A 21,954-nucleotide genomic window follows, 5' to 3' on the forward strand; every position below is an offset into this window, starting at 1 on the left:
TCTTTCTCCACCCTGAGCACTTTCTCGTAGTTGGCAGAAGCATCACACCAGGGAGCCGGGATGCTGGTGCCATGGGAACATAAGTCCCATTGTGTATCGCCCCCCTCTCCAGTGATTTATTTCCTGCGTGTTGTGACTTTACCTCAGAAAGCCAGTCTGGTTTGGGGGGATGGGTCTTTGGCAGAGGACCGTGTCTGTTCTGGAACTCCTAAAATTCCCAGCCCCATCCCACTCCAACCACATGCTGCAGATTGGTGTGCACCAGACTCATTGGCTGTCGAGTCCTTTATCTCTGTCAAAACATTTGAATCAGAGGGTGGGTTATAGATCATGGAATCAGAGCAGCCCCTAGTGTGGGCATTCTTATTGCTACCTTAGACTCATTCTTTTTGCCGTGAGGAAGATGTGGTGGTCATGTCTTCAGTTTGCAGTCGGCAGGGACATGGTAACATTAAACGCTATTCCTAAGGTTGCCCAGACTCCCTGAAATCTGTCAGATGTGGTTGTTTAAACAAATCACCCTCCCCTTCAGCCGCTCCTAGTTTTCTTAGCCTTGTTTTCTCCTGCTACCTTCTGAGCCCGAGTTGCAGACTTCAGCAGCAATGTGGATGATCCTGAAAGCCACAGAGAGACGCACAGGTACCGGCGAAGATCAGGGGTTGTTATAGCCCATTTGACAATATTAGCCTAAGTGTGCAGTGAGGTAGCCTGTATGCAGTCTGACAGAATCGTCCCGGTTCCTCTACTCTGGCCTCCTCCTTTCTCTGCTGCAGCCATCCAATAACTTCCCCTGTTCTGTCTGGGGTTAGTGGCTGCCCTTCCCCTCCGCTTGCGTCCTGGTGCTGTCCGTGGTACTGACTGCCAATCCGGATCGTTCCCAGGCGCCCAGCCTCCCCTCCTGGCCTCCCACCTCTCCTCCCGCAGGCAACGCGGCACAATGCAACGCGGTGGGAGGCAAGCTGGGCTCCCCTGCGCCGGGAAGCGGCTGCCCCTCCCTCTGGATCACACAGGGTTTTTGCAGTAGGTGACAGCAGGATCGGGCACCAGGGAAGCAATTGATTCGTCTACTGCCCGCATCCCAGAGTTGCCTACGCTGCCCAGAGAGGGAGAGAGGAAAGAGAAGAGGGGAGAGAAAGAGAGACTTACAAAACCTTCCTTCCATGTGGAGTAGTCTGAGTGAATCACTGCCCACCGTTGTAGACTCCAACTGTACTTAGTTTTCTCCTTTGACGGGGGTATTTCTTTCTTTCTTTCTTTTGGCATGATTTAGGGGCATGCATTCATGCTGGTGACTTGATTTTATTTTGGGAAGACAGGGAGAGTCAAATGCACAATTTTCTTTCAGGCATATCTGCTGGTCTTTCAAGCCAAGTCGCTGGCACTTAACATCTCCCCCCGGCAGGGAGTTGGCAAGAATTTGGCTCACGCCTTCTGCTGCAATCCTCCGTTGTCTTGGTGAGTGACATTCTTCGTGGTGGTCCTGCAAATGGACTAGGGGATCTCAGGACCCTAACTGAGATGTGCAATGTTCATGTATGAGCTAGGAAGAGGGGAGCGGGGAGGGTAGGGCTGGCGATAACTGAACACGGTTCTTTGCCTGCATTCTGTAGGCTTTTATCAGCAACACTCCAGAGACAAATAGGATTTTAGTTCAGTGCCCAGGGAGGAGGCAAGAGTGCGCCTGTTCAGGCGACGTGAGCAAGAGAGTGGCTTCTACTCAGTTTGTCCTCTGCAGCAGAAGCTGAGGAAAGTGATTGGCAGCTCTTGAATGAGTTAACCCTTCATGGCCAGAATGGCACAGGGGGCCTCTAAGTGTTTGATTTGGTGGGTAGGCACCTTAGTCCTGGTTGGGAGAGTCACCTGAGCCTAGAAGGTTAACCCTTGCTTGAGCATCCTGGGCCAGCCTTTGCTTAGGACAGGGCTCAGACTGGGCTCTCCGCCAGGACTGGCTGAGTAATTGAATTGTGGTGGGTTCTGCAAACTCAGCTGTCCTGAGATGGGAAAGCGAGGATCCATGAAAGCGCCACCTTCTCGATTGGCATGAATGGTCAAGCAGTCAGCTGCTTGCCGAGCCGAGCTGTGGATGCTCTATTTTTTTTTTTTTACAGGTGGTGTCACCTGTAAGAGATTGGATGGGGGGTATGTATGTGGCTGTGGCACAGGGACTCTGTCACTGAGCCCGTCTCCCCACTGAGAAGAAGAGGAGCATGACATTCCAGTCCCTGGTCCCCAGTTCCAGGACAAACTGTAACCTCTATCCCAGTTTTTTTTCTCTGACATCTCAGTGAGGGGTAACTCCATACCAACCTGTTAGCCAGTGGGAAGCAGAGGTCCCTCACCACGAAGTCCCAAAGCTCGAGTCTTTAATTTTTAAAATGCTTTTGCCGGTAATCTGTGATCTATGGAAGAGGATTCTGCTCTGCTTTCTGCTTTAATTACTTCCTACCTTTTTGGGGAAATGAAAGTCTTTATTTTTAGCCCCGCAATCCACTTCGGCCGTCTCTGTCCGCTGGAATTTCTTTAGGAAGTTGAACTTGGGAGGCAAGAAGAAGACAAGGTTAGCCCCAGGGACTAGCAATCTGGAAATGCTGAGAGGGTCTCACCCAGCCCCAGGGCCATGAGGGGCTAGGGAGCGCAGGGTACAAGCCTATGTGGGCAGGACACAGGAGGAGAGTGTAGCCTGGTGGTCAGTGCCAAGGAGAGGGTCCTCCGAAACCTGGCTGCCAATCTGGGTGACCTTGAGGAATCTGCCTCCCTGGGAAACCATACACATGAATGGAAAGTGAAGAAGCTTGGCTTGCTTGAGTGAGACACTGCAGGCTTGCCCACAGACGATACTTCAAATACTGGACTTTCATGTTCTTTGGTTGGAATGGAATGTGGCTGGACTTTGGAATGGGGAGGAGACGGGCATTGAGGTTCACTGTTGCAATGAGAGTGAATCCTTCACTTGCTGGGCTGTGGGGAGGATGCAGGGGGCCTGGAGATGATCAACAGAGCCCCAGGAGCCCCAGGCAGTGTCACAGATACTGTGGGACATTTCCTTAGTCAACTTCTAGTTTCCAACCCTGCAGCACAATACAGCTCCTTGGACCAGCCCAGGCCCGGGCTGTCCAGATACAAAGGCTTCCTGGCCATCCATCTCCCTTGGTGTGGCCAGGAGCCAGGAGCCTGCCTCCTCCCTGTCACATCTGAAGTGGTGCATTGGGGTGCACCAGTGAGAGAACCTTCCGGAATGATTCTTGGCCTTGGATCAGGGCCCTTGAGTCTCGGGGCCTCTCTTCTCTCTCTGGGCCTCAGTTTCTCCATCTATGCAATGAGTCAGCTGCCCTGGGTGACTCAGGCTTCTTCCAGAACCTCAGATCTTCGTTACAGCCGCTGCTATGGCAAGGAGCGGCCATACTTTTAGGGAGACTTACTATTGTTTCCCTCTGATCCCACTGCTGGGGGAGACCCAGAGAGGGAAAGCAACTTGTCTAAAACCACACAGCAGGTCTTGGAATCCACCGTCATGGATATCAAGGCATTCTCTTACCCTTACATCCTGGTAGCCCCTATTTCTGGTCCCCGGCCTGCGGCGTAGAAAGGACGGATGCCCTCCAAACCTGTCTTGGGTTGGGAAGCTGAGCCCTGGAGACGGATAAAGTTAATCCTTGTATTTGGGGCTGCTACTATCCCATCAGCATGGAGGAAGGGGGTTCCCAGCAGCTTCTGGTGCCCTGTTCCCTCAGCCACTGTGTCTGATGTGTGTTTTGGGGTGGGTGGCTGCTGGGGGAGGTGGCTTGTAGGACATGGCTTATATAGGACATGGGAATCTTTATTAACACCTTCGCTTTCCTGTATCACTCACAGACCATGGCTTTCCGTCAATCCCACACCCCCCTCCCCTACACACAGCCAACATATGGTCCTGTCTTTTCCTGCAGGGGACCGGGGGCAGGGTGGTCCTACAGGCAGACAAGCTGGAGTTGAGGTAGTAGGGTTTATTTCTGCTAAGAGCTGTGGCTGAACTTGGATAAAAATAAACCCCGGGACCCAGTAGTGGTGGGCTGGAGTCGACGCATCTGAATTATTCAGCTGCCTCCCAGGATGGAGAGGCTCATGTGTTCAGGGGAGGAGAAGGAGGAGGAGGAGGAGGAAGAAGAGGAGGAAGAGGAAGAGGAGGAAGAGGAGACTACACTGCAGATACAGTCCTTCCTTCCTGTCCCCCGCCCTTCCTTCGAGTCTAGGAACTGCAGTGTGGTCACTGGAGGTGTGTGGTTTCAGGCAGGTTCTTAAGCCCTCTGAGCCTCGGTGCCTCTCTGAGCCTCACCTGTAAGGTGTATCACACTGAAACAGTATTGTAGTTAAGACCACAGGCTAGACCACGGGCCCTAGGCCAGCTTAGATCTTGGTTCTAGCGCTTTCTATGTGTGTGGTCTCACAGCCCTGGACTTCACTTACCTCATCTGTCACATCCCTCATGGTGGTGGTGGTGGTGACAGTATTAGGATGGTTAAAACTTAATGCATGCCAGCTACTTAGCTCCGAGCAAGAAATGTCCCTGTCTGGGGGCTGAGGGGTTGTGACATTAGCATCAGTAATAGCAACTCTGTTCACACTGAGGCAGAGCTGGGTGAGGGGGAGCCTAGAAGGACTCCTCAGTCCGAGACACAGCTATGAGACCCAGGAGGTAGCAGACAGGCTTGCTAGGGGCAGGGGATTCTGAGGCCTCAGTTTCCCCCTCTGTAAAGTAGACACAATGATCTTCTTCCTCCAGGCTTTAGATATTCCAAGCAAATCCCAGGTCATCTTTCAGGGTGGCCCTGGGAGGGTTAAAGAATATCTGCTACCTACAAGGTCTAAGGCTCTCTTGGCTCCGGGTACCCCAGAGATTTTGCTGAGTCATCTCATCCTACAAGCTCTGGGCCGTGCTTTTGATTTTCTTCCTGCTAGGAGTCCTTTGATGTGGCCTGGTATTCCTTCCTTGGGGGCCTAAGATGCTACATGGAGAGACCCTTAAGGGCTAGGCTGTTTAAGATATCAGGGTGAACACAGCAGGTGCTTATCACCAACTGAATTGAATGAATCAGCTGACTGGGGAAATGTTAATTGATTGACTAATGGATGGGAATCTGAGAGTGGCCTTCAGTAGGCATTCTAGTTAGAGGTACATAGCATGCAGCAGGCGCTCCATTCGTGTCTGTGGAGTGTGATGTCGTTGATGGGGTTGGAGGGATTTTTTTCTCATCTCAGGTCCGTTGCCCGCGGATCCTTCTTCTCTTGCCGGAAACTCACTGCTGCTGATTCCTTTATGGTGCTCCTATGGTATACCCAGCACCAGGCCTCTGAGTACTGGGACAAAGTCCCATTTCCTTTAGGGTCTTGAGAAAGGTACAGTTTGGGATGGGTGAGGGCGCAGAACGGGGTCTCTGCCCTGACCCCTTGCAGCACCAAGTGCATGCGGATACCTGAAGTTTAGCCCTTTGTTCCCCAAGCACTGACTAAGCGGCAGATGCCCTGCTCGGTGCCGTGTGAGGGTGGGAAGGGTGGTGGGTACCCCCGGAGGCTGGGGAGCCTGGATGGATGGTTGGTTCACTCTGTGATTCATAAAGCTCCCTTGTAAAGTGTTATCAGGTGTTTCTTGATCCCCCAAACTCTTGAATGTGGGCACCTGTGCTTTCCCACACCACGGGGTTGTCAATGAAGTCATCTTTAAGAGTACAGAGTGCTTGGGTAGGTGAAACTTCTGACACCTCTGGTGTGTAATGAGACTTGATCTTCTCCCTGAGGCCTGGCCTCTGTACCCAAGAGGCTGGGCGGGACTCCAAGCTGGAGTAGTCCCCTGCCCCCCCACCCCGACATACACCACTTGCTTTCTGATTCTTGTCCCCATCCCTGCTAACCTTGGGGGACTCTGGGTTCTAACGCAGCACCAGACCACCATCTGCAATGTCACCACGGTTTCCTTAAAGCCATTGCCCTGCCGTCATGGGCTTTAATTATCTAATGCAGGCTGAAATCTCATTGCACTGGAGCCGTGGCTGAGTGTGCCTCAGTGAACCAGCCAGAGAGGAGGAGATGGGGCCTCAGGAAGCTGGGGTGTGCCTGTCCCCCCACAATTAACCACCAACAGGGCTCCTCTCCTGGCATCGAGCCATGTCTGGTTTGTGAGGAGCGAGCAACAGTGACAACGGAAGGAGGAACTCTCTTCCGCCTCAGCTCCCGCCTGGTGCTTCCAGCCGCCCGATTCTTTGCTTTTCTCCCCTTCACTGCGTCTCCACAGTGACAGGCAGAGAGACTTGTGAATGAAGCTGCTTTCAGCAGCATGCACCTTACATAAGTGGCTTTTTTGTGCCAGCCGCTGATGGCAGGTGGCGGTCGTTTAGGGGCTGCTTGGAGCAGAGATGGCCTGAAGTTAGTTAGAAGGCAATTCAGGGCAGCCATAGGAAGTACCTGTGTGGCTAGGTCTGGCCATGGCCAGCATCCCTGCTCCCTCTCCCCAGCTGTCTGTCCTTCCTGTACCACTGTGGTATGGTTTGGAGTGTCTGCCTCTGTCTGTCTGTCTGTCTGTCTGCCGGCCATTCACCCCATTTTCTTTCCCTCCCTTTCAAACTCTCCTTCCTTTTCTTCACAGGCTCATTTCTCCAACCTTGTCTCCCTCTCCCCCCACCCCCACTGCATCTTTCTCCCCTCTCTTATCCCTTTCCTCCAACCCCCTCCCCAACCCAGTACCAGATTCCAGTCTCCTGCTGTAGAGACACAGCCATGATGGTGAAGGTCCTGGGGCTCAACCAACCTGGTGTGCCTGGGGCTTTCTGTGCTCAGATCAGCACACAGACCAGCTTTGACAAGCCGGTCATCGTACCTCCAAGCCATATATGCCTGAACCTCAGTGAGGCTTTCCTGAGGTCGGAGGCTCTGTGCTCTCAGTGAGCTGCCCTCCTACCAAGGGCTGAACACTGGCTTCCGAAGCTGTCCCTAGCCTTGGCATCCTGCTACTGAGGTGGGCAGAGCATTGTAGCCCATCCAGGGGTGTGAGCTGACTCCCTCCAACATCTGGCCACTACATCATTCCACCAGTGGTCGCCAGGGAGAACAGGGTACCATTGGAGATTCCATAGGAGGTACTCTATGTCAGATTTCCCTGTAGGACTCTCAGACAGTTTGGGGGTCCACGATGCTGGGATGGGTCTCAGAGTCCTGTGTGTTTTACATGCTCCCACATGGTACTGAGGCAGCTGATCCAGGACCCACAGTTAGGTGGTCACTGTTTGCAGAGTTGGCTCTGTTCCCACACCACCAAGTATGGGTGGTGTGTCCTCTGGGCTAAAGCCATTCTTGGCACTAGGGACCATAGCGGCAGGTGAAGCATGGCACCCTTCCCCACCAGTACCCCAGCAGCGGTTCTAAGAAGGGGTGAAGACAAAAGACAAAGAGATGCTTATGATGTATCCAGAGAGATCCAGCTCAGTGCTGGGGAGGAAGTGGATGGGGAACATGGTGGTGGCTGTGGGAGCCTTCAGAGAGGGCTGCTTCCAAACATACATAGCCCCACCAGAAATGTCTACTTTGCTGGAGGAGGGGACAATGACAACAGGACTTTAAGCATGACCCCCCCCCCCCACTCATGACACTAGCAATGATTGCTGTTCTGGTCACTCGGTAGAGATGGACAGTGAGGAGTGATGTGGAAGCTGGGGGACCGTGAGTGGAGCCATGCTGGGGCTGGGTCGGATGGAGGGAGGGGAACTGGGGGAGGGGTCAGATGTGGGTGTATCTTGCAGCTGTGTGGAGGGGATCGGAGTTCATTCCAGAGATGGCTGTCCTTGGTAGATGGCTTGGTAGTGGCTATGATCTTGGGGATTTTGACTCTGGGGGAGAAGAGTGTCTCTGTGTGTAGGGGTCAGTGGGGTATAGCAAGACCAGCAGAAAGCGCCAAGTGAGACTGTCTGTCTGACTGAGTGTTTCAGGTGCCCATTGCATGTGGTAAAGGCATGGTCCCCTCACTACGGCCGCCGTGTTCATCGGTCACCAGACAAAGGGCAGGGCAGCTTGGTGAAGTGGCGATGCTCCTGGAGGTGGCGATGCTCTGCGAGGCCGGGCGTGTCTCATTAAGTCAACTCAGAAATCTGATGGTGAGGATGCAGGGTACAGACATTGGGACCCCTCACCTCACTCTGGGTCTGCCTGTGGCCCACAGAGTAGGCAAGACCAATTCTCAAGGGCACTAGCAACTAAGGCCAAAAGTAAAACCAGGGGCACAGAGACAGACCAGCAGGTCCTGCATCAGACTTGCCTGTCTGAGGGGATCATTGCGGTCTCCTTCCACCCAACTGTATGGTGTGTGTGTGTGTGTGTGTGTGTGTGTGTGTGTGTGTGTGCGCGCGCGCGCATGTGTGTGTGTGCATGTATTAGGGTTTTCTAGAGAAACAGAACTGATTGATAGAATGAACACACACATACACGGGGTGGGGGGTCATTTATTAGAATGGCTTACAGGCTGTGGTTCAGCTAATTCAACAATGGCTGTCTACCAACTAGAAGTCCAAGAATCCTGTATCGATTCAGTCCAGGAGGCTGAATGTCTCAGCTGGTCTTCAGTGAACTCCAGATTCCAGAATCCCAAAAAGTAGGCTCTAATGCCAGTGTCTGTGAGGGCGAACAGGCAAAGAGAGCAAACTGTGCCTTTATATCGGCTGCCAGCAGAGGGTGTGGCCCAGATTGAAGGTGAATCTTCCCACTTCAAAATGATTTACTTAAGAAGGAAAACTCTTCACAGGTATACCTAGCCATTTGGGTTTCAGTAAATTCCAGATGCAGTCATATTGACAACCAGTAATAGTGTCCATCTGTCCAGGATGCCTCGGCTTTGTCTCCATCCTTGACTAATATCTGTAGAGGGGTCCAGGAAAAATAACTAGTGGCCAGGGATAGGGTGGCAGTGGGGTTGGGGATTCATTTCTGGTGGTCGTGCCAGAGAAGTGGCCTTGTCCTCCCGCCTCAATTGCCCTTAGAAGATGATGGTGCTTTGCAAACTAGCAGGATTTTGTTGGTGTATTTCTATTTTCTTGAGACAGGATCTTGTGTAGCCCAGGCTAGCCTCACACTCACTACGTAGCTGAGGATGACCTTGAACTCCTGAACCTCCAGCCTCTGTGTCTCATGCCAGTCTTTTTTTTTTTTAAATTTATTTAATACTTAATAATAATTCTTTGGTTTCCGGGCAAACATCCCCCTCCCCCCTCCCCTTCCTTATGGGTGTTCCCCTCCCAACCCTCCCCCCATTGCCGCCCTTCCCCCCGACAGTCTAGTTCACTGGGGGTTCAGTCTTAGCAGGACCCAGGGCTTCCCCTTCCACTGGTGCTCTTACTAGGATATTCATTGCTACCTATGAGGTCAGAGTCCAGGGTCAGTCCATGTATAGTCTTTAGGTAGTGGCTTAGTCCCTGGAAGCTCTGGTTGCTTGGCATTGTTGTACATATAGGGTCTCGAGCCCCTTCAAGCTCTTCCAGTTCTTTCTCTGATTCCTTCAACGGGGGTCCTATTCTCAGTTCAGTGGTTTGCTGCTGGCATTCGCCTCTGTATTTGCTGTATTCTGGCTGTGTCTCTCAGGAGCGATCTACATCCGGCTCCTGTCGGTCTGCACTTCTTTGCTTCATCCATCTTGTCTAATTGGGTGGCTGTATATGTATGGGCCACATGTGGGGCAGGCTCTGAATGGGTGTTCCTTCAGTCTCTGTTTTAATCTTTGCCTCTCTCTTCCCTGCCAAGGGTATTCTTGTTCCCCTTTTAGAGAAGGAGTGAAGCATTCACATTTTGATCATCCGTCTTGAGTTTCATTTGTTCTAGGCATCTAGGGTAATTCAAGCATTTGGGCTAATAGCCACTTATCAGTGAGTGCATACCATGTATGTCTTTCTGTGATTGGGTTAGCTCACTCAGGATGATATTTTCCAGTTCCAACCATTTGCCTACGAATTTCATAAAGTCATTGTTTTTGATAGCTAAGTAATATTCCATTGTGTAGATGTACCACATTTTCTGTATCCATTCCTCTGTTGAAGGGCATCTGGGTTCTTTCCAGCTTCTGGCTATTATAAATAAGGCTGCGATGAACATAGTGGAGCACGTGTCTTTTTTATATGTTGGGGCATCTTTTGGGTATATGCCCAAGAGAGGTATAGCTGGATCCTCAGGCAGTTCAATGTCCAATTTTCTGAGGAACCTCCAGACTGATTTCCAGAATGGTTGTACCAGTTTCTCATGCCAGTCTTACAGTTGCCATGTCTGCCAGCTGAGGCCTGAGGGCTTTTTGTTTTGGCAAGAGCTCAGTCACTCCTCACCCTCATTTGCTGAGGCACGCCTTCAACCCAAGAGAACTTTCTTCCCGGTGGTGCTTCACCCATTATTCTGTTTTATCCCTTGACTCCACTCTCCTCCCTTTGTGGGCAATGCTGTTCTGTGCTATCACTGTTAATGGTCTCCCTCTGATGGAAGGCAGATGTTCTGGACACGCCTTTAAACTTATGTAACCAGTGTTGAGCACAGTGGTTTCTCACTTTCCTGTATCAGTCTCTGCTTCTACTCCATTGCTGGGCTCCAGGGTGTGAAAATCCTCCCAGTTTCTATCGTGTTTAAGTGTGTGTGTGTGTGTGTGTGTGTGTGTGTGTGTGTGTGTTCCTTGTACCCTGCTCCATGTGTAGTTCTGCCACAGCTCCCGTTTCCTGCCAGCCAACCATATTCCTGAGATTTACCTGTGCTCACTGACTGTAACTCCTCCAGGACACGGAGGTTTGATTTTAGTTGTTTTGCTTAGCAAACACTGGGTGCCAATTTATGATGCCAAGCCCCGGGCATGTAGAAGAGGCAGGAGATTGTCTGGCATCTGGAGCTGGTTTTGAATCCCAGTTCTGTTACCCAGTGGCTGTGTGGCCTTCGGTGAAGTGGGTTTCTCTGAGCCTCAACTTCTTCTGTAACATGGGGTAGAGATGATAATATTCCATTTATAATAAAGTCGAGGGTGAAGTAAGATGGTCAGGGCGCTCTTTGCTTTAGACAAACAGATGTTGGTGGTCTATGTTAGCCACCTTTCCCAGTACTGAAATAAAATACCCAAGACAATAAACTTAAAGAGAAGAAAGGTTTCTGGTAGCACACAGCCCCTGGTCAGTTGAGCCCCTAGTTTTTGGGCTCAGTTTGATCAGGGCACACAGTTGAGCAAGCTGATGATCTCATGGCGATTGGGAAGCAAAGACACACACACACATACACACACACACACACACACACACACACAGAGAGAGAGAGAGAGAGAGAGAGAGAGAGAGAGAGAGAGAGAGAGAGAGAGAGGGGAAGAGAGGAGAGTCCCTAAACTTGACCACAGGACAGGCTGGGGCTTCAGGGGCAGGGAGGTCACTGACACCTCACCTCATGGGTCCTTCAGAGCATCTCATTACACCCTTGCTTGACAGAGCAGGAAGCAGGGAGTCAGTCTTCCTGGGTTCAACCACTCACAGGCCCTGGGAGGTGACATCCTTCCATAGGTGCAGCTTCAGAGCCAACAGAAGATTACCCAGGAGTCCACGGTGCCATGAGGTCTCTCCTTAGCTTGGATCCTTCTCCTTAGTTGCTCTCTTAGTCCTAGGAGGACTCCTGAGCCACAGATCTAGATGTCACCTCTATCTAACCCTTGCGGACACCAAAATACTGAATTCTCATAGCAAGGAAATGGACACCCATACTCTCTCCTCTGCTTTCTGCCAGGGGCTGTTCTCCAGTTCTGTGGATAAAGGAACTGCCGAAACATCCGTTCTTAGTCGGTATCTTTTAACAGTCGGTATCTCAGAACTGGGAAGAGGCCAAGCATGAACGCCATTGCAATTAGACAATCTGACCAGTAGGGGGCAGCCAGACCAGTGGCCGGAAGCACTATCTTCTGATGGCGCAGTGAAGGCGCCAGGGGTACATGGCTCAATCTGTGCCGTGGTGGACCAGAGACCTGGCTTTGTAGCCTCAGTGTATTCCTCTGTGCTATGGGAACCATTATGGTAACTTCCCAAGGGCACCATAGGGTCTTGGAACGGGACTCGGCCTGTGACACACTCTATAGGTTTGCTAACTGGAGGTTTTTCTAGTTTTAAAAGTACTGCTTTGAGATCGGAGGGCAGAGCTGGAGTTAGCGCTCCCTTTTAACAGAGGAGAAATGTCACACAGGGAAGTCGATTGCCTGAGCTCACAGTTGGGGGGAGGGTCTAGGGAGAGCTCAGTCTTAAAAAATGGCAATGTCCAAACTTGAAAGTCTCAAAGCATGGCCGGTACACCAAGGGCACACGTGGCATACTGGTAAAACGTGGGTGGGTACTTGGTGGCTTCCGGATCGTCCCTAGTGGGCCCCAGGTGCACTGAGGACTCCCAGTGGCGTGCAGCGAACTCCAGAGCTGCTCCATACCACCACACACAAGGCCTCCCGGCGGCTCCTCTTTAGAGAGCCCCGAAACTCAACCCTGCCATCGCGCCTTGATTCTTGTAGGTGAGCCCCAGAAGCACCACTCGGCCCCGCCATGGCGGCGGACACCTTTAATCCCAGCACTCAGGAGGCAGAAACAGGCAAATCTCTGAGCCTAGGTTAGCCTGGTCTATAAAGCGAGTTCCAGGATAGCCAGGGCTGCAGAGAGAAACCCTGTCTCACAAAACCCAACCCAACCAACTGAAACCAGCTTTTGCTGCTCTCACTTGAACAGCTACCCAAGCTCCCTGTCCCTCGGTTTTTCCCACTGTAGAATGAGGGTCCTGTTCAGAAAGAGTGGACCTTGGAAGTTCCTAGAGAAAACAAACAGATTCCCCATGAGATGGGCTCTCAAGACACCGCCTCGCCACGACTATCAACCATCTTCATTACAATATCACCATCGTACCAGCATCATCGCCACCACCACCCACTGCACTGCCATCACCATCATCACCATCACCGATATTTCTTAACAGCTACCAGACTCTTAGGTTTTTGTATCCCTGTAATTCAAGAACCGGCTGCAAGTTCTTTCACTGATGGTTTCCAAGCCTGAATCAATCAGCCTGCGATTTTCCTGCCGGTCTCAGTGAAGTGAGGCAAATGAAGCCTTTACAGATGCTGCCGACTCCATTGCCCCCAAAGGGTTTTTTCCTCTTCATTTCTTCCTCTTCAGTATTAAAACAGAGTTAAAAATGAAGCCCTGACCATAGTTGATCGTGATGTCTCATACAAAGCTATCTCTAAGTGTTCTTTGAAAGGAAAACCAGCCACAGGAATGGTGGGGGTGGGGATGGGGCGGGGTGGGAGATGTACTCTGAGGGATCCTGGATCCAGGAGCTAAGCTTACCCAGTGACTGACCTCATGGCTTTATGAGTACCGTGTGAAAGAGCCCCTCCCCATTCCAGGCAGGTCCTCCAGGCTCTTCCTAGGAAATTCTGATCTTTCTAGAGGTGTTGGGAAGCTGCACTTTAGTTTCCTGAGTGATCTGGTTGTAGTTGGTCTGTGGAGCATTCTGGGAGTGGAGTTGTACTTCCTGTCAGCATGCCTCTTATCTCTCTCAGCAGAAATAGGCTCAAATGGCTCCAGAGAGGGGGAGCCAGTGCCCACAGGGCTGCCTTGGGCATAATTGGCCAATCCCCATGAGCTGGGTTGGTCTTTGTACGTGTGTGTGTGTGTGTGTGTGTGTGTACTGCACTTACATCTACGTACATAATGCACATGTATGTGTAGGTCAGAGGTCAGAGGTGTCAACCTCAGAAACACCACCCACCTTCTTTTGAGTCAGGATCTCTCATTGGTTTGGAACTCACGGATTGGGCTAGACTGGCAGCTAGTCAGCCCCAGGGATGCGTCCATCTCTGCTCCCCAGCACTGGGCTACAAGTGTGAGTAATCATGGATCCTAATGGGTTCCAGGGAATCCAACTCAGGTCCTTGTGCTTGCCTTCTCAGTTACTAAACCTCTCTGCTCACCCCTCTTTCCTCTTCCAGAAAATGGGGTGAGAAAACAGACCACACTGATTTGCTGGGGAATCCAGCCACTAATATACAGTCTCACCTTGCAGTGGGGCTTGGCTCAGTAAACCTCAGTTACTGCTCTGTTAATGAGGTTGGTACAACCTGTGGTCTGGTTCCAGAAGGGAGCTGTTAACCTTCCCACCTCTGACCATTCCCACCACCTTCCCTGCGAGCCCTTTCTGACTTTCTTATTTAAGATTTCCTCCTCTTCTCCAGGATTTCTTCCTTTGCCATCTCTACTCGCCTTCCATAGAACCTGGCACTGTGTGCACGCTTCTCAACCATATGTTTGGTTACAGTCTATTTCTACCCACTGGACCATCCGCCATACCAGAATGGGACACTTTTAACTGTGGTTTCCCCCTCTCTGTCCCTCATGGGCTGTGCTCAGCCTGCAGTAGCCGCCCCATATTTGTTGGAAAATGGAGGCTGACAGTGTTCATTGTAGCACTTCTGGCTCTAATTGGAAAACTTTCCCCCTCGCCAGGCTGTCCAGACTCACTTGACAGGTCATTACGCAGAGCAGAAGCAAAGAGGAGAAATAAAAATCCCAGCTGGGACTCTGCTGGCCTAGAGGCTGGGCAGGGGAGGTGGGGGCGGGGCAGGGGAGGTGGGGAGTAGAAATCAAGGTGTTTTGTGAGGCTGGCTCCTTGGCCAGGTTGTTATAAGCTATTAAACCATACCGAGCCTTTGTCAATATCCACACCCGCTCCACCCTCTGCAGCAGTAGATGGGATAGCAGACCTCGTCTGTATTTAAAGAGACCTGCATTGCAGGCTGAGGGACTGGGTCTCTGTGTGAGAGCATGCAACCAAGGCTCACAGATTGTCCTGGAAGTGGTGGATTATTTTTAAAAGGAGAGAAGCAAAAGAAGGGAAATCAAAAAGCCCTTAGCACCTCCTGGCTTTCTAGAATCTGTTTCTCAGCCTGGGCTGCACATGCCAAGTGTCTCTAGATTCCTTCTCTAATTGGGGTTTTTTTCTTTCTTTTTTTTTTTTTTCTTTTTTCTTTTTTGGTAGGGGTGGGGATGCCAGTAGCTCAGGCTGGCCTGGAACTTTCTGGGTAACCCAGGATGACCTTGAGGCCTGCTTTCACCTCCTGAATGCTGGCATTGAAGGCGTGGACCACCGTGCTCCATCTAGGCAATACCATGGGTGGCGCCCAGGGATGCTATGCCAACCCAGCTGCGCTCTCAGTGATAGATAGTTTTTTATGTTACAGGGGAGTGGCCATGACAGTTTAAAGTTCATCAGGTCGGTCTGGAGAGATGGCTCAGTGGTTAGAGCACTGACTGCTCTTCCAGAGGTCCTGAGTTCAAATCCCAGCAACCACATGGTGGCTCACAACCATCTGTCATGGGATCCGGTGCCCTCTTCTGGTGTGTCTGAATAGCTACAGTGTATTTATATATAATAAATAAATCTTTTAAAAGTTCACCAGGTGATCTTAGCATGCAGCTAGAATATGAAACTATCTTTACCACCTATGTGACTTTAGGGGGTCTCCTCACCTTCGGGATCCATAAAATGAACCCCGAATCAGGCAATTAGGAACATTATGACAAACACCATTGTGGGCTCTGTCTGGGGTGCCCAGGTAGCAAATAGGAAGTGAATGAAGCTCTCTTGGGGCGGACAGTAGCTTTGGGGTATTCCTGGTTATTTTGTGATACCCGCCAAAGGTGCCTATTCAGATCCTTTTGCGGGGCTAGAACCATAAAGATGTTCTCAGAAGAACCTTCTGGGTACCCGAGTGTGCTGATGACCATCTCAGGAGGGGAAAGGCCACCATGAAATGGTGACACCAGGAGAAGGAGATCCTGCTAGGCTGGGCTCGGCACTGAGACTCCATGCTAGAGCGATTGCTATTCTTAGGAGAGCTGGCAGGGAGCGAGTGGTTCTTGTGGGCTGGCACACCATTTGCTAGGCCCTCTCCAACCCATTCTAGCTTCAGCCTGGCGAAGCAGTTCAGATATAACCTCCCTTCTTTTCAGACAAAAATGAGGCATGGAGGGGCTCAAGGGCCTGCGCAAAGTCCTGGGAGAGCAAGAGACTGAGCTGGGACTGGCCCTGGTGCAGTATCTTGTGGTAAATACTTTATGTCAGATAAGTACCTGGTTTGCACCCCCCTTTTTTTTTCTGGAGCTGGGGACCGAACCCAGGGCCTTGCGCTTGCTAGGCAAGCGCTCTACCACTGAGCTAAATCCCCAACCCCGGGTTTGCACCCTTTGATTTCCTGCAAAAGGAGAAACTACTGTGGATGTCCCAAGAGGCACAGGAAAGGTGACCCAGGAGAAACATCCGTCCTTGCTCCCCTACCTGGGCCTCCCCATGTTTTGAGGTGCCACGCCTCCTCCTGCTTCCTCCCATTCCATATCCCACGGTTTGGTGTGTCCCCCAAGATGAGTAAGAGCTAAGACTCACTGGGGCCACTTGTATTTTCCCGTCTTGTTCCTTGTGGCAGTGCAGCCACAGGAGACCAGAGCAGAGCTCACAAAATAGCCTCGCAGGCTCAAGTGGTTCCCGAGGTCTGCTTTATTAAGGAAGAGATAGAGTTAGCACCAAAGAGATTCAGTTTTCACAGTCCTCAGTGCTGAAAGATGGGGACCCCCCCCCTCATGCCTTCCCACCCGAGGAGATGTTTGTCTTAGGAACTGAGCCAGCAACTTGGCTTGGGGTGAACCTCTTGAAACTTCTTTTGATGGGCCCTCAGCTTTCTCCAAGCCTTTTCACTTCTGAGCGTTGTCTGCAGACACCAGGAACTGGAGATATATTTAGGGACCCACCCACAGCCCAGCCCAGCCGTTATCTGATCAGGCCCCCGGGGAGGCTGTGTGCTAGATGACTCTTGTAAGACATTGTCCCTGGTGGATCTCCAAGTCCACAGGTTCACTTCAGCAAGTGCCCCTCCTCCGACCTCCATGTAGATGAAGTGAACCTGCACCTTCAGGTTCCTGTAAGGCAGTGGCTCTCAACCAGTGGGTTTCATACCCTTAGGGGGTTTCGTATCAGATATCCTACATACCAGGTATTTACATTAGGATTCATAACAGTAGGAAAACCTCAGCTATGAAATAGCAATGAAATAATCTTGTGAGCCAGGCAGTGGTGGTGCACACCTTTCATCCCAGTAGGTGGATCTCTGAGTTTGAGGCCATCCTGGTCTACAGAGTGAGTTCAAGGTAGCCAGGGCTGCACAGAGAAACCCTGACTCAAAAAAAAAAAAATCAGGGGTTGGGGATTTAGCTCAGTGGTAGAGCACTTGCCTAGGAAGTGCAAGGCCCTGGGTTCGGTCCCCAGCTCCGAAAAAAAGAACAAAAAAAAAAAAAATCAACCAACCGATCAACCAAAAAAATCAGAGAAATAATTTTATGGTCAGGGTTCACCCCAACATGAGGAACTGTGTTAAAGGGTTGCAGCGTTAGGAAGGTTGAGAACTGTTGCTGTAGGAATGGTGGCCAGGAAATAGAGCCCAGGCCAGGGCTTCCCCTTAATTCCCCAGCACGTCAACTCTTAAAGAGCCTCACTTCAACAAGTATGACCACATTGTCTCTGTCACACCCAGAAAATTAGACCTAAAAAAGGCTGGTGAAAGACCCCCAGAGAGGACCTTTCCCTCAGGAGGAGTCCCAAACGCCCAATGACCGAGCCGAGTCCACTCGGATACAATCAGCAAGAGGGTTTATTGGAAAACACAGGTACCTGCGGGCACACAGTCTCTTCGGAGGACTTGCGCGCCCAGCAGCTCCAGCATGGGGCTTTTATAGGGATTGGGGAAGCAGAAGCGGGCGTACAGAAGCAGATGCATAGTTACAGGGATTGGTGGATTCAAACAAGGCACATAGACATGTTCACATATGATTGGCTATTTCACATGATGAGGTAATAAGGTATAGCTACACACATTGGCAGGTTTGGGGTGTCCTGGATGTCGGGGGCTGGGGGCTTATCTCTTCCTGCCAGGTGGCCTGTGAGTCAGATCTGGTGCTCCTGGTCTGTTCTGCATTCCTTTCCTTATCTTTATGGCTTGCCAGTCCTGCCTAGACAGTGTTTCCTGTGCTCCTTTATCTTTATGGCCTGCTAGTCCTGGCTGTAGGGCTTAGCCCTCGGTCTGTGGCCTTTTGGGGTTTATTCTTTTAATTTTGTATCTGTGGCCTTTTGGGGTTTATTCTTTTAATTTTGTATCTCCAAACCTAGAATTTGTATAATTCTCCTTTCACCGGCTCCATTAGTGTCTGTCCCTCTCTGAGACTGAAGAGCACTCTCTGATCCTTCTTGTTGTATTTAATATGTTGCAGATCAGCCTGTGAGATGAGAGTCTGCACATATAAATCCAGGTTTGATCAGAGGGACACCCCCCCCCCCCGTCATGGTGGAAGGAGAGAGTCACTCCCACAGGCTGTTCTCTGAGTGCCACGCCCTTTCACACACATCCCCGACACATTTTAGGAAGTGATTAAAAACAAATGTTATCGAGTGACAACAACGTTCACATCAGATCGTGGTCTAAGTATAGTTCATATGTGTTTAAATTTCATGCCATTAAGTACCATTTATGGGCACATCAAGGTTTATAAATAGGCATTTTATTGTGTATAGAATGCATTACATATTTTATACGTGTATTTTTTTAACGATGTGTTTATTTTTATTTCATGTACATGAGTGTTAGCCTGTGTGCATGTATGGGTACCACGTGGACACAGTGCCTGAGGAGGGCCGGAAGAGGTTAGACCTAGAACTGGACGTACACACTGTTGTGTGTCACCATGCGGGTGCTGGGATCTGCAGTCAGATCTTTTGCAAGAGCAGCCAGTGCTTTTAACTGCTGAGCCATCTCTCTGGCCCCTCACAATCTTGCTTCATGTATCTCATTTGATATGCATTATTAATTTGAACTCATGGCCTATGGCGCTGACCTTGGGCCTGGACAAGGTTTATCTAACACCTTATTTTCTGTGCGTCCCTTTTCATAAGGAGCCAATTTGCAAACAGCAGGACCACCAGTATAAAGCACAGAAATGAAAGAAACACACGGTATTAGTCAGACCTTGAACCTGACACTTTTCTGCAGATTGAGGGTGGGGACAAGAAAGTGGGATGCAGAGTCATGTGAGGCCAGATAGGAATGTGTGCATTGGATGAATCTATCTATCTATCTATCTATCTATCTATCTATCTATCTATCTATCTATCTATCTATCTATATCTCTATCTCCCTTCCTCTTCCCATCCTCCCTTCTCCTTTCCCACCCTCTCTCTCCCATCCCCCTGCCTTAAACTCTTCACTCACCAAATCCTTTATCTCTAAACCCCGGGCTCCTTTGCAGCTGTCCGCGGTGCTGAATCCAATCCCAGGCCTCAAGCTCGTTCCTAACAGGCACTGGGGGCTGCTTAGTTTGTTGTGTTTGTTTTGTCTAGGTGTAGCCTTCTTTGATTAGAACTTGGTATGTAGATCAGGCTGGCCTTGAACTGGACGGAGTGCTAGAACCAAAGGCCTGTAGCACCATGCAGGACTATTCTCATGGAAAGTATATATACTATTGACTCTGGTCACGGAGTCACTCCCAGCAGAAAAGAGAGAATTCCCATTGTGTTATTTGAGGCGAGTTTTGCAAAGGAAGTAATGTGCAAATGGGTTTAAGAAAAAACATCCAGAGGTGTGGGGTTAAATTAGGGAGTGCTGTTGTCAGGTCTCCTGTGCATAAAACTCTTCCCCTTCCCCTTCCCCTTCCCCTTCCCCTTTCCCTTCCCTTCCCTTCCCTTCCCTTCCCTTCCCTTCCCTTCCCTTCCCTTCCCTTCCCTTTCCTTCCCTTCCCTTCCCTTCCCTCCTTTCCTCCCTTCTCTCCCCTTCCATTTTGTTTTGGTGGGTAGGTGTCCTCTATTTCTTGGGTTCATTGAAAGAGAAGGTACTGAAGGAAGAGACTGCTCAGGGGAATTGGGGTCACATAGGCTCAGCCCAGCCCTATTGCTTAGGCTCTGATTCAATCTTGGGAAAAAGCTGATTCACTTCTAAAGATTTGTGTGCATGAGTAAGGTGTGTGAGCAGGTGTGATCGAGGTGTATGAGCACGTGTGTGTGAGAGTGTCTCTCTGAGATCTTGTGTGTGTGTGTGTGTGTGTGTGCATGTGTGCGTGTGTGTGTGTGTGTGTGTGTATCTGGATGGGTCTGTGCACATGTACATGCAGATGCCTGCAAAGGCCAGAAGAGGGCGTCAGATCCCCTGAGCAAGAGTTACAGTTGTGGTCTACCCATTGTGGGCGCTGGGAACTGAACTCAGGTCCACAGTAAGAGCAGCCTGGGCTCCTAACTGCTGAGCCATTTCTCCAGCCCTAACAGCAGATGTTTCCATGGCAACCACTGGGGTCAAGAGAAGAGAGGGAGAGCCCATTGCTCATGAGCTGTTTATCTACAACTTAGGAGTTTTCATTTGTCTGTTACCTGCACCCACCCACCCACCCACTCACTTACCCTAGGCACCAGGAAGGCCTGGGTGATGGGACAGGTCTTTGCGATCTGTTACTTGTGGGGCACAGAAAAGCTCTGAATAGCTTGGACCTATTAGAATCCATACATATCCCAGTGGCCCTGACCAAGATCATGTGAAGTGGGAATTGGGCTTCCCGGGGCCAGGACTTCTGAGTTAGATGCTACAGGGAATCCAGAGAGGACTAGAATGTGTCTGTGGGACATTAGTGGATGTGTGACCCGCATGGGGTGTGTTTACCAGGATGTGTGCCTGGAGTGTGGACAGGTGTGGCCATGGTGATGATATAGGTGTGACTCGGGACTTGGCCGTGTCCCACCCCCAGGTATTTGTCATGGTCAAATGTGCAGGAGAAGAAGAACCCTGGGAGCTGATGGCCTCTTTGTGGGGATGAGAGAATCTTAAGAATTTCTTAGGCTGGGGTTTCCTCTTCTGTCTTTCATTTAGGAACTGACTCTGCCGAGGGATAGTCAGAATAAGTCCACACACAGCATACAGACACCTGCAAACCCCAGCCATTCTTTTCCACACACCTGAAAGGATGTCTCAAAAAAGCACTTCACCCTGATCACCACCCAACAACAGGCTTTGCATCTTGTGCTTGATTGCCCCCTGTGACTGGGAGCTCATCCCTTCTCCAACCCCTTACTGTCTCCATCACTCCCTTGCTGTCCGCCATCATTGTGCCAAAGCTTGTTGTAATGGATGGTGTCATTTGAGTTTAGAACCTGGCTGTCCGTATCCTTCCTTTATGCTGCCAAGCCATGGTGGCCAGCAGGGAGACCCAGGGGACACCCCAGCCTCTCCCTCCTCCTGCATTCTCTCCTCTGGTTCTACCTCTTCCTGGTCTCTGCCAGTGTCTCCTGTTGGAACTCAACCAGAGACCAAAGTCAAGGGTACAGTGGGTGCAGCCACCACGGCAGCCTCTGAGCCCCCGGCAGTGTGGGTGAAGACAGTCCGGTAGACAAAAGAGAGCATGCCCGACAAGCTGCACTTCTGGAAGGTCCAATCCCCGTGCTGCTGCCATGCACTACTTCTGCATTCTAAAGACAGCAAATTAATAGCTGAACTGAATATGTTTATTGTTTTCTCAGATAGAAAATAATGCTTTAGGGTGACATAGCTCATTGATAGAGGATGAGATCTGATGCTGACCAAAATTCTCCTTCTGGGAGGAGACCAGGACTGCTGGTTGGTGTGAGGCAATATACGCCTCTCTCCACTCAGCATCCCATGCCCAGGCAGAGAAGGACAGAGGGCTTGGGGTCTCTGGTAATGCACTGTTGCCAGGGCTTCAGGTTAGCCAGCGTTGGCCCATTCCTTTTAGAGAAGGACAGAGGCCATTAAGCTAAATGACTTGTTGTGATACACAGATCCAATCTAATCACGTTTTTCTGTTTGGGTGGACATTGGTGAACACATGAGATAATGCAGCAACCAAGCCCAATGTTTGCCAC

At 50.7% G+C, this 21,954-nt stretch overlaps 1 protein-coding gene across 22 annotated transcripts in view; it reads left to right on the forward strand.

Moving 5' to 3' along the window:
* Positions 1-461: 461 nt before the first annotated feature.
* The window catches only part of Rph3a (rabphilin 3A), a 76,533-nt gene continuing 55,040 nt past the window's right edge, over positions 462-21,954 (forward strand). For 7 of the 22 annotated variants that reach the window (XM_087577619.1, XM_087577625.1, XM_087577626.1 and 4 more), the window contains exons 1-2: positions 827-1,235; positions 1,346-1,455. The gene's annotated coding sequence lies outside the window, so the exon portion shown is untranslated. 22 annotated transcript variants of the gene reach the window in all.

This window comes from Rattus norvegicus, chromosome 12 (genome assembly GCF_021556685.1).
Source record: "Rattus norvegicus strain SHRSP/BbbUtx chromosome 12, alternate assembly SHRSP_T2T, whole genome shotgun sequence".
Classification (NCBI taxonomy): Eukaryota; Metazoa; Chordata; class Mammalia; order Rodentia; family Muridae; genus Rattus; species Rattus norvegicus.